Consider the following 12,796-nt stretch of genomic DNA (forward strand, 5'->3'; position numbering starts at 1 on the left):
CGATCTTTTCAAAGGACAAGACTTTGGCTTCATTGATTTTTGTCTTCTATTTTATTGATTTGTGCCTTTGTCTTGGTTTCCTTTCAATTTGCATTTTTCTCATGAGTCCAGTGAAAGCTTTAGTCATTGATTCAAGCTTTCTTCATTCCTAATAAAAAACATGTATCTATTTCCTTCTTTCCACTACATAAGCTATACACTACCATTTGGGATATAGTATTTATCAATTTCCATTAATTCTGTTTAAATAGTTTTAAAATTCCCTTCTGATTCTTTTTAACTAGTGAGATTGGATGCTGATTGTATCATCTAGTTTCCAAATCTTTCTTGTATTTATTTTTAATTTAATACCACTGTAGGTTGAGCTAGCCTGTAGGTAAATCTCTTGGGCTCCACAACCTCCACTACTTGTCACTGCCCCATGGACCACCTGCCATCAACATGCACCACAGAAGAACCCACGGAGCAGTCTCACTGTCAGTGGTGCTCATCCATGTGGGGCCTGCAGAGAAGTCCACAGGGGTTCCAACTTTGGGTTCCCTGTGCGTCTTCCAGAGTTCCTGGCATTGTTAATGCTCATCTTTATAGATCCTGGGAATGCTTCCCCCATGTATCATGCTCTTGGCAGTCATTGCTAGAAGGGACTGCTGACAGTGGGTCTTATCCAAGTAGTACTTCAGAAAACATCTATGACATTCCTCATCCCGAATGTGACCACTTCAATCGCTAAAGTGTGTGCATAGTGGAGTCTCATCCCTCTGTAATGTGCACCTCACCTGACTGGGCTGCTAGAGTGCCCCATACTCACACAAGTCCCAGAGATGGACAGGATTCAACCCTATTTCCCATGTGCCATACCCCAAAGATCTTACTTCAAAAGGAGGTGTTAGGGAGGCTATACCATATTGCTCAGATGTAACCAAAAGCAATACAGCCTACCAAGTGAACGTCCTAAGATGCATCTTTAGAAAAAAGTTTTCCACTATAGACAACCACCTTATAAAATTGATTGAGACAATAGATTGCCAGGTTTGTCAATGATAATGCAAGGACAAGTATGAAAAATCAAGATAACATGATACCTAATAGAAAACACAATAAGTCTCTAAAAACCAGCCTCAAATAAAAAGAAATTGATGGATTATCTGTCAGAAGTTTTGAAAGAATGATTGCAAGGAAGCTCAGTGAGATATAAAAGAAAGCAATGAGAAAAGCCACTGATGATGTTAATGAAGGACCCAGCAAAGAGACAGATCATGAAAAAGAACTAAGCTGAAATCTTGCAAATTAATAACTCAAAGATTAGATTAAAAATCTAGTTGACAATCTTAATAACAGATCAGATAAAGCAGAAGAAAAAATTGATCCAACATAAAGTTAGATCATTTTGAAATATCACTGTCAGAAAAAAAAAGAATGAATATAACTTTTAAGACTTTCTGGATACCAATAAATATTTAAACTTTGGGGGTCCCAGAAGATAAAGGGAAATAAAATGTCATAGAAAATGTATACAATTAAATAAGAGCTGAAAAATTCCATAATCTTAGCAAATATGAAGCACCTAGGTAGAAAATCCAGTGGACCTAAAATAATTCTGACGAGAAAAGGTCTCAACTGTAGAAAATGTAGTCAAATAGTCAAATTTACAAGACAAAGAGAAAATTTTAAAAACAGAAAAACCACATTTATGGGAAGTTCTTTTTCTCAGAGGTAACATAGTCAATGTTCTTTTGGGGAGGAAAAAAGTGTGCCAGGCAAGAATATGATATCCAGCAAAGCTATGCTTCAGAAATTAAGTCAAAATAGTAAGATTTGGTTAAGGTAAATAAATAAGTAAAAGCTGAGGGAATTTATTACTTCCAGATCACTCTTACAAAAGATACTTGAAGGAATCCTATATATTGATGCAAAAGGAAGATAACTACTCTTATGAAAATATGTGACAGTATAAAATCTGTTAAAGAGCAGATGCACAAAAGAGATGATGAAAATAATCAAACCTTATCAATACAGAAACAACCAAATGGCTGAGATACATAAGAAAGGAAGAAAACACCAAAAGACAAAAAAAAAAATTCAGAGAAAAAGAATCAACAAAGAAATATCAGGGCTAAGCTGTACTACGAAGTCAATGTATCTAACAGATATTTGTAGAACATTCCATCCAGCAGTAGCACCTTGCACACTCTTTTCATCAGTACATGGAATAATCTCTAAAATAGATCAGGTATTAGACTACAAAGCAATTCTCAACAAATTCCTAAATAATGAATTCACACCATGTATCTTTTTTGACTAAAACAGAATAAGATATAAATTTTAAAAATTAGAAATTGTGCAAATACTGAAGATCAAACATCATGGTGTTGAATAAACAATGGGCCCTTGAAGAAAGCAAGAGAAATTTTAAAATTTTGCAGAACAGATAAAGATGGAAACATAAAGTACCAAAACCTATGGAGGACAGCAAAAGTAGTTCTGAAAGAGGGAAGGAAGTTTGACAGCATTAAACATCTACAATTAAAAAAGACCGGATGTTGCAGTAGCCTAATGGCTGAAGGCCTCACCTTGCACACGTCTGGATCCCATGTAGGCACCACTTCATATTCTGGCTGCTCCACTTCCCCCTTTCAGCTCCCTGCTTGTGGCCTGGGAAAGTAGTAGAGGATGGTCTAAGTCCTTGAGACTCTGCACCTACATGGGAGACTGAAACAGGCTCCTGGCTCCCAGCTTCAGATTGGTTCTGCTCTAGCCCTTGCAGTCACTTGGGAAATTAACCAGCAGATGGAAGAACTTCCTCTGTCTCTCCTGCTCTCTGTAAATCTGACTTTCCAATAAAAATAAATAAATCTTTTTTTTTAAAGGCAAGATTTAAAGTAATTAATCTAAAATGCAGCTCAAGGACTTAGGAAAACAAAAACAAATAAAATCCTTCAAAGAAGTAAAAAAATAAGACCAGAGCTGAAATAAATTATAGACTAAAGGAAAAATGCAAAGGTTCAATTAACAGAGCAGTTGACTTTGAAAAAAATAAACACTGTTGAGAGGTGAGCATTTGGTACAATAGTTAGGATGCATTCCTGCATCTTTTATCAGAGTGGCTTTGTTCAGGCTCTACTTCTGATTCCAGTTAATGGCTACCCTAGAAGGTTACAGGAGATGCTTCAAATGAAGCATTGGAGATCCAGAGTGTGAGTGCAATGCCACCTATGTTGGAGATTTGGAGGTTTGGGTTTCAGGCTCCTGGCTTCCACCTGGCTCAGCCCTAGATGTGGGCTTTAGGGGAATGAATAGCCAATGGAAAATCTGTTGGTTTCTGTATATAATTTTTTTAAAGTCAACATATCTTTAGATAATTACAAAAAAATTCAACTAAATAAAACCAGAGGTGAAAAAGGAGACTCTATAGTTGATATCACAGAAATAGAAGGGAATGGTTAGCAACTATTATGGACAATTATACACTAACAAATTGGAAAACTTAGAAGAAAAGGATAAATTTCTAGACACATACAATTTACCAGAATTGAACCAAAAAAACCTGAACAGCTGAAGAGACAAATAAAAGCAATAATATTCAACCATTAATTTTAAAAAGTCTTCCAACAAAGAACCCAGCACAAAATGGTTTCACTGCCCAATTCTACCAAACTTTCAAGGAGACTGAATCAGTAATTTAAAACCTCCCAATAAAGAGGAGTCAAGACCAAATAGCCTCATTGATGAATACCACTGAACTTTTAAGAGAGAACTAACGCCAATTCTCTTAAAAGTAGTCCAAGAATTTGAATAGAATTCTTTTAAGCTCAGCTATGAAGTCAACGTTATCCTGCTGACAAGGCCAAACAAGGACACAACAGCACAGAAAGCTATAGATTAATCTCCCTGATGAACAAATACGCTCAAATTCCCAATAAAATATTACCAAATTCAATACAGCAATACATCAAAATATTATTCACTATATTCGAAGAAATAATGGGATTCAGGGATGGTTGAATATATGCAAGCAAATTAGTTCATGTAAAACATCACATCAACAGAACAAAGGATAAAAATCCTGAGATATCACCATAGATGCAGAAAAACCGTTCTGTAATACTTAACATTGTCTCATGATAAAATTTCACAATAAATTAGATATGGAAGGAATATATTTCAATATAATAAAGAATATATTGGGGGCAGTTCTGGTCGAGGTTATTGTGGGTCGCTCCTACTAGGCTGCAGCTCCCACCAGCTTATGCGAGGGCCGAGTATGTGCTAGGCAGAACCAGGCTGGACTGCAATACCCATTGGTTCCAGTGCAAGTTGGGAGTGAAAACAGAGCCAACCCAGCAATTGCAACCACCAGTTGATCGGGGCAATGGACTGTGCTGGGCCCTGTACTGGCCAGTACGCACAAGAATTTGGTCTGGGAACACCTCAGACAAAGTTTCTTTGGAGCTCTCCCCAATCAAAATGCTGGACTCAGAACCCTAACCAAGAAAAGAGAGAAGACAGAACAGGTCAACCAACCATCTCAGCTTTGATGGACTATGTCAATCAGTGGATTCTTCAAGGACCTCATAGTGCTTGGAGTGGCAAGATTGGCAGCGATTCATAACTGTTGAAATATCAAAACCACTTGAACAAGAATCTCAGAGCATGCCCTACATCCGGGACCTGGGAAGGGTGGGAAGTTGGGTGGGCCTTCTCCCGTAATACCCCTCCTTTAAACATGAAGGAAATAATATGGAAAAAATACTAGTCTTACCCACTTTCCTGTAGCCCTTGAACCTTTTTACCCTAATTAACTATGTAAAAATTGTCAAAATAAAAAAATATATATATAGAAAAAAAAAGATATACAGGGGGAAAAAAAAGAATATATTAAAGCAACCCATAACTGCCATTATGTTAAATGTGAAAACCTGGAAACATGTTCTTAGATTTGGAACAAAGCAAAAATATCTAATTTTTCCCTTATTTTATTTTGACTTTTATTGTACAATTCCATAGGCTCTGGGATTTCCCCAAACCTCTCCCTGCTTTCCCTCCCCTCAACTGATTTCCTCCATATTATTACAATAGTATAGTACTTCACAGGCAGTCAAAAGTCCATTCTTCTGTTATTTAAGTGTGCCCTGACATTGCTGGTATGGACAATGGCAGACAGTCAAGCATTGCATTGTCTAGATATATTTAACAGTTTCATTGAAGAGTCCAGAATGTCCAATCTTACCACTCTTACTCAACATAATAGGGGAAATCTCAGAGCAAGGAGACATGAGAAATTAAAAGCTTTTCAATAGGAAAGGAGGGAGTAAAATGAACCTTATTTCCATATAATGATTCTATTTATAGAAAAACCTAAAGACTCCAACAAAAGACAATGAACTGATAACATCACTAAAGTTGCGGAATACAAAATCAATATGTAAAAATGACTAACATTTAAAAATATCAGCAATGAACTTCCTGAGGAAAATGTCTTGAATGCCATTTAACTCACAATAGTTACATAAACCCCCAAAGCAGCACTACAGCCATACACCAAGCTTTGACCATATTTTGCTCTGGGTGGATAAATCCACCATGGAAACATTACTAAATTTTGCAAAACAAGATTACCAGTTAACCCAACAAAAGATAATCTTTTAGTATACACATGAATCATATTTACAGTGCATGTATGCATGTAATTCTAATTTAAATGGAATTTAAGAAGCAACTCTAATCTCTGTTAATCCTTCACATCCCAAAACAGAAGTCCCCATATACACTTTCATGTGCTGGAGCTAGATACTTGTTTGGAAATCCAGTCAATTCCATGTGAAAGATTTTTCAGGGTTCCTACATTATACCCATCACAATGAGAACGATTTAGGCTTGGGTTGGCAGAGAACACAAAATAAGCATTTGAAACTAACAAGTGTGCAGTTGAATGACAGTGCTAAGAGCAAATGCCATATAAATGCAGAAAAATGACCAGATGAGCTGAAATTTTCTGGAAAGAAAAAAACAAAAACAAAAAAACACGAAAGACGAGGTTAACAACCCGTCCAAAAAAATTTTAAATGAAAGAACTGCATTTCCTTTGGCAAAGGACAAAGGATGCAGAGCCTGCCTTGGGAAAGAAAGGCATTGCTGTAGGGTTACGACTTGTATCCTTATGGGCAGTGAAACCCAAATCCTAGACAGAAGGTGCTGTGGGTGAGTTGTTACAAACAAGGCAAGGAGGTATCAGGAGCTCACAGAACGGTTGTTCAGTGGTGTTACTGCATATAGGTGTCTGAGGAAAAATCTGTGATAGCTGAAATCTAAACTGTCCTTGAGTTCCTGACATACAAGGTTGTGTGCAAATGGTGGAAGGAATGGTCCCTCTCATGCTGAGGAGTCCTAGTGGGAATTGTGAGGCCCTAGATGGGAGCTTTGATGTCTCCCATCTGAGTAGTCACAGTCTGCCTCTGCCCTAGTTTCAGTGCTGGAACCACGACAGGAGGTGAGTGGAGATGTCAGAAAGTACAATACCTCTGTACTGCATTATCATGGAGAAGGGTGCAGTATGGGACAGGATGAAATCTGTTTTATGGTTGGAGGGAGCAACATAGCTGAAAGAGTGAAATCAGTAGAACATTTCTGAAGTTCAACATCAGTATCATTGAGTGCTCTATTGATAGAAAGCCACCCAAAAAATCTAGTACCAAGTCTGGTAGTGAACTTGGAGACCTCATGGAGTAGATGCAAAGGGGGTCTTCCTAATGTGGATTCTTAAGAAAAATCACTTGTATTGCAAATTGTTCACATAACTCATGAATTATTCACACACTCCCTTTTGTGTCTTAAATAATTCCTTTCCCTAAACATTCTCCACACTATCATGATGATCTACTGGGCATCCCCCAAAGGGAGAGAGAAGGTTTAGAGGGAGAAAGAGAAGAATCAAGCCAAATACACCATTAACCTTTATAACAAGATGACTGAGAATAAGCATCTTGGAGGACATGAACCCACAGTCATTTTCTCCCCTCTTATCATTCATCAATTTGATTTTTTAAAAATGAGGTTACTGGCAGTTCTAACTTGCTAGAGCGATGGCTTCATGTTTAATTTTGTAACCAAATTTCAAACCAGGATCTTTATCTGGAGGCAGTGAGAGTCATAACAAATGTTCAAAGAAAAGGCTTTATCTGATCATTATCAGCTTGGAAGCAACTACCTGGAACTAGTACCCAAACTGGAAAATCTATCATGAGAAGAATGTGGCATTCTTTCGTCTATGTGTGGAAATGACTAATGGTTGTGAAGTCTGAAGACAAACTAAAAGAAGTGAAACCGAGCTAAATACAATGTTTCCACAGAAGATGGGACCACATCCGTGGTCCTTAGTATAAAAATAATGAGCTCAATAGGACCTGGCATGGTGGATCGACTGGCTGATCATCCACCTCCAGTGCCAGGATCCCATGTTGTTGCAGGTTTGTGTCCCAACTATTCTACTTCCTTTCTAGCTCCATGCTTGGGGGCCTGGGAAGGCAGAGGAGGATGGTCCAAAGGTTTGGGAAACTGTACCCATGTGGGAGAACTAGAGGGAGCTCCTGGCTCCTGGCTTCAGATCTGCTCAGTTTTGGCTGTAGGGTGAACCAGCAGATGGAGGATCCTCTGTCTTCTTTCTATAAATCTGTCTTTCCAATAAAAATAAAGATTTATTTATTTATTTTAAAGATTTGGGTTTTTTATTGCAAAGTCAAATATACAGAGAGGAGGAGAGACAGAGAGGGAGATCTTCCATCTGATGATTCACTCCCCAAGTGACCGCAATGGCCAGTGCTGCACTGATCTGAAGCCAGAAGCCAGAAACTTCTTCCAGGTCTCCCAAGCGGGTATGGAGTACTAAGGCTTTGGGTCATCCTCCCCTGCTTTCCCAGGCCACAAGCAGGGAACTGGATGGGAAGTGAAGCTGCTGGGATTAGAACTGGCACCCATATGGGATCCCAAGGCATTCAAGGCAAGGACTTTAGCCATTAGACCACCACTCTGGGCCCCCAAAACATCTTTTAAAAATTAGCTCCATATTTGAAAGGAAGGGTTGATATTTGTTTTCTCTTGAAAATTAATCATTTCACAGAGCGAAATTGTCACTGATGAGGTGGACTGGATAGATGTCTTTCCGGTTAAGCTGTAGCTTCCCTTGATGTTTCTATGTGGACAACCAAATCTTTAATTTTATGCTAAATGAGAACGGAAATAATTTTACACACACTCAATGAGTACAGCTTTAAGTGGGGAAGTGTTATTTTAAGGACATACAGTTCCATCACACGAATCATCTGTGTTGGTTAAATCACAAAGGTTTTCCTTTTCCTTAGCCAGTTCTGAAGGCCAGCATATTGAATAAGCACCAGAGGGCACTGTTCTCACACACAAACCAAGCGACAAAGCCACTGAAAATACAAGTTTCTGTGGAGTTGATCCTGGGAGAGTTTCTTTCACTGTTATACAACACCAGTATTGTTCCCTAGCTGTTTGTCATCTGTGATTGTGTAATGGCTTGTCTCCGAGACATGACAGGGTGTACGGAATTTTTTAAAAAATGGACAATGTACCACTTACTCCTTGGCTCTGTAAATTGGTCACACTTTACACCGGAACCAATGTAGGGGAAGAGGGTGGGGCTGAGAACAGTTAATGATGATGTCAAAGGGTTGTGAAGATTTATTCTTGGTTTTGTTTAACCTGAATACCAGGATGATGACATTGGTCCGATTCACATTCAGGAGAGACCTAAGCCAGGTATTTAATCAGTTCAGATAAAATCTGTGTGCCTCGGGGAGGTATGTCAAGCTGGCAGAGGGTGGAGATGCTAAGACTCAAAGTTTTCCTGATACTCCACAATACCTCTGGTACAGGCCCCTTCCCCTTCCTTTCCCCCTCTCCCCCCACCACAAAAATAAACCCCACAGATCAACAAAATACAGATGGTGCGTTAGCATAGCAAAGGCCCCTAAGTCATTACTTTTTAGTCCTTTCTTTGTGGAAATTCTGTAATTAGCTCTGCTTATTGGTTAGTGTGTGTGTGTGTGTGTGTGTGTGTGTGTGTGTTTCACCAGAAAATTTTCTCTAATAACCCACTTCTAATCTAAAGACATGGTCACTGCACTCTTCCTTATTACTCCAAAGAATAGAAAAGTCCACGAGGATATCACAAGAGTTATAGTTATCTTTGTTAAATATGGCTGTGTATTTAAGAGGTAACTTACTAAAACCCCAGGATACAAAGATTCACGATATGTCAGAGAGCTACGTGTCAGACTCCATTTTTGGTGTGCTAAGGCTGCAGATTTGCTGCAGGTGGAGAGCAGCTCATTGTCATGTCTGGCCCTGTCAGAAGCAGCCAGCTAATCAGCTGTAACACGAAACTTTAGCGTAACTATCTGCACAGTGGGAAAATGTACTGTAAGCGTGTTGTCTTCTTGCCCACAGTGCTCTCTCACCCATTGTAAACACGATATCTGGCTTAATTGGAGTATACTCCAAAAATATTTAAACTAAAGCAGAAACTGACATCATAGGGAAAGGCTGCCCTCCCTGTGTTTATATTGCTGACTTCCTATGTCATTGCCAGAGAATTCCACTGAATGTTGCTAAATAATTCTAACAATGGATTGCATACAGAGGTTGGCAAAGTAGTAGCAGTGATTAGATCATCCAGTCAACCCATCTTCCCAGCAAAGTGCAGGATCTCCAGATAGGGAATCTCACACCTCATTTAAGGCAGAGGGCCAGGGATTAAGACTGACTGACTCTTGCTTTCTGTAGAAATACTGACAGTGCACCGACTCTGTTTGAGTTGGCTGTAATCGAGCCCTTCTTAATTCCTTGAACTGGCACTTCCAACACAATACTGTTCTTTTCTCTGGAGATAACCAACAGAGTAGATGTTATCTGTTGTAGGCAATTGCTCTTGTAAATGATTCCTGCACAAAACTCAAGGTCAGGTTACCACCCAGAACACCTTCATGCTGCGAGGCTGCCCCAGAGAAAAAGTCCTAGATAGTTTCTTGGCTAGAGAGTGCTTCACTTTGCTGTGTACTGCATTGTGTAAACTCCGGCTCAGAAAGGGCTATTGTTTCATGGCGATTACTCCTGTGATTAATTTATTCACTAGCGCAGTGGAGACACTTGATTTCTCACCTGTTGACTTTGTAGGTTTTTTGTTTGTTTTTTAATAAAATGGATGCACCCACCTTGTTCTTCCACACATGGGAGGACTTCAGAAACTTTATGGAAATGATATTAAATAATTAGTTGGTTTTGTTGAAAAAACTTTAGAAATTCATTAATACTTTTTTCAATTAGCAATAGTCTTGCCTTGGATAAACCTCATTGGTTACAATATTGCCACTGTGCAAAGCTATGAATACTTTTTTCATGTTGCTCATTTTCATGAACTTTTTGAACACATCTCCAACATGTTCCTCTCTTGTTAACATATAGACCTAATTCAGATTCTCAGAGTGGATCTTGTAATAGCTGCAACTAAGAATCACTAGAATGGCTAGCAGATTCCCACTGGATTTATTGTCAAGAACTCAGAAGTCTCATTTTGGACCCTTGGCCAAGCCCTTCATGGTCAATCCAGGCACTCAATCTCTCTAATATTATCTTGGGAATCATGAGTGGTAATGACCATGTAGGGCTAGAGCTTTCAGTGGCCTCTTCCTAGTGTACAGAAGATATTATTGAGAGCAAAGCCAATGCTTGTCTGCATATAGTTGGATACCATCGTATCTTTATAACCCTGGATTTGATAGTCAACGAATGAATTGCTTGTTTTTGGTTTTCTCCCTTAAGGAACTTGGCATTATATTTCTGTCACACAAACAGCTAATTATACCTTGACTGATACTGTTTAAAATAGAACACACTATGGACTTGGGTTAAGGATAGAAAGCCCTGGAAAGACAGCAAGAGACTGACAGCAGACTGACTGCTTAAATAAAAGTTATATTCAAACTTGTAAGGAGTATGACTTACTTTCCAGGGTCCTTGCTGAATTGGTTGAAGTTTTTGCAGAGTTACATCTGTTATCCTTTAACATTTCATGGAGGACTGAGGAAGTGCCAGCATACTGGGAAAAGAGCCAACATTAAATGGTTGTGTAATAAAAGGGGAAAAGGTTTAACTCTGAAAATTAAAGACCTAAAAGCTCAACTTTTATAGCTAGAGAAAAAAAAATTGCCACAGTGAGTAAATAATATGAGTAGAATAGGATATTGAATTTATATGAAACATGCTTTCAGCCAAACCAATCTGATCATTCAAGCTATTGACGAAAACAATATAAAACAAACACCTAGTAGAGTATATCTGTGTTTCAAATTTGGGATCATAGGTGCCTGGGAGAGAAGAGTAGAAAGAGAAGCCCATGAAACCAAGGCAAAATTGGAATCCAGACAGGAATTAAGGGAGATGGGAACTGGGGACACATGTGGGACCAAGGGACTGAAGACAAGGGAATTAAGATAATCTAAAATGCTAGGCTATTTTCTGTTGCTTAAATATGTTTATTTCACAGACAAACCTATAAAGATTGTCTAGTTTTCTTGAAACACTATCCACCAAAGAGCTGTCACTAGATATGACTTTGAATAGTACCATTTTTTCCTTCTTTACTTATTCATCAAATACTTGTTAAATTCTTTATTTGTATGAGGCAACTTACTAGGGATAAAAAAGTAAAAATTACGAAATCACCCCAGTGATGATAGTAGTATTTTGGTCTTGATATAATTCTGCAGTCTCTTTTATCTATCTCAACAAATTATCAAAGAATGACAGTTAAAGTGAAACTAATTTTGATTGCCTTTTACCTTTACTTTGAAGTTTTAAGCATGACAAATATTCAGAGAAAATCTAATATTTTTAAATAGTCATTTAAATCCTGATTTGACTTTCAAATGAATATTTTTCTTAAGATTTATTTATTTTTATTGCAAAGTCAGATATACAGAGAGGAGGAGAGACAGAGAGGAAAATCCTCCATCTGTTGCTTCACTCCCCAAATGGTTGCAACGGCTGGAGCTGAGCCAATCCAATGACAAGAGCCTGGAGCTTCTTCCGGGTCTCCCACGCAGGTATAGGGTCCAAAGGCTTTGGGCCGTCCTCTACTGCTTTTCCAGGCCATTTGCAGGGAGCTGGATGGGAAGCGGAACCACCAGGATTAGAATCGGTGTCCAAATGGGATCCTGGTACATTCAAGGTGAGGACTTTAGCCGCAAGGCTACCATTCCGGGCCCTGACTATATTTAGCCTATGGTTTATGGTATTATTCCAGTCTTGGTTGAAGATTCTGTATTTCTTAAAGTGCCTTTCCACTTACTGCTTTATGCAGTTTCAATATGTTGCAACCAACCAGTACTCTGTTCTTACCAAATAAAAGTACTATCTTCTACTTGTATCTGTAGTTGGCTTCTGTCATGGCCAATAGCAAAACAAGCACAAAACAAAACATATGATGAAAAGATTATTTCAGTCTTTCACTGCCCAACTTCTATTTTTAATTTTCTTGTAAACCAGTAAAGTATTATGCCTGAAAACATATTTGTAAGTTTCTTTTGCTTTCTGTGGTTCTCTCTCTCTGGCAAAAAAAAAAAAAAAAAAAAAATTCAGGAAAAAAGCTTTATTTAAATATTTTTATATAGGAGATTCTAAATCTTAAATGTACAGTTGCTTTTCACGGACAACCTTGAATGTAAACATCCAATCTGAATCCATCTTAAGCAGATACTAAATAATTTCCTTACAGCTA

General features: G+C 38.3%; 1 pseudogene; it reads right to left on the reverse strand.

The window, feature by feature from the left end:
• Positions 1 to 10,298: 10,298 nt before the first annotated feature.
• Positions 10,299 to 10,401, reverse strand: LOC121150990 (annotated as a pseudogene).
• Between the last annotated feature and the right edge of the window lie 2,395 nt (positions 10,402 to 12,796).

This window comes from Ochotona curzoniae, unplaced genomic scaffold (assembly GCF_017591425.1).
Source record: "Ochotona curzoniae isolate NIBS_2020 unplaced genomic scaffold, NIBS_Ocur_1.0 contig_2210, whole genome shotgun sequence".
NCBI lineage: Eukaryota > Metazoa > Chordata > Mammalia > Lagomorpha > Ochotonidae > Ochotona > Ochotona curzoniae.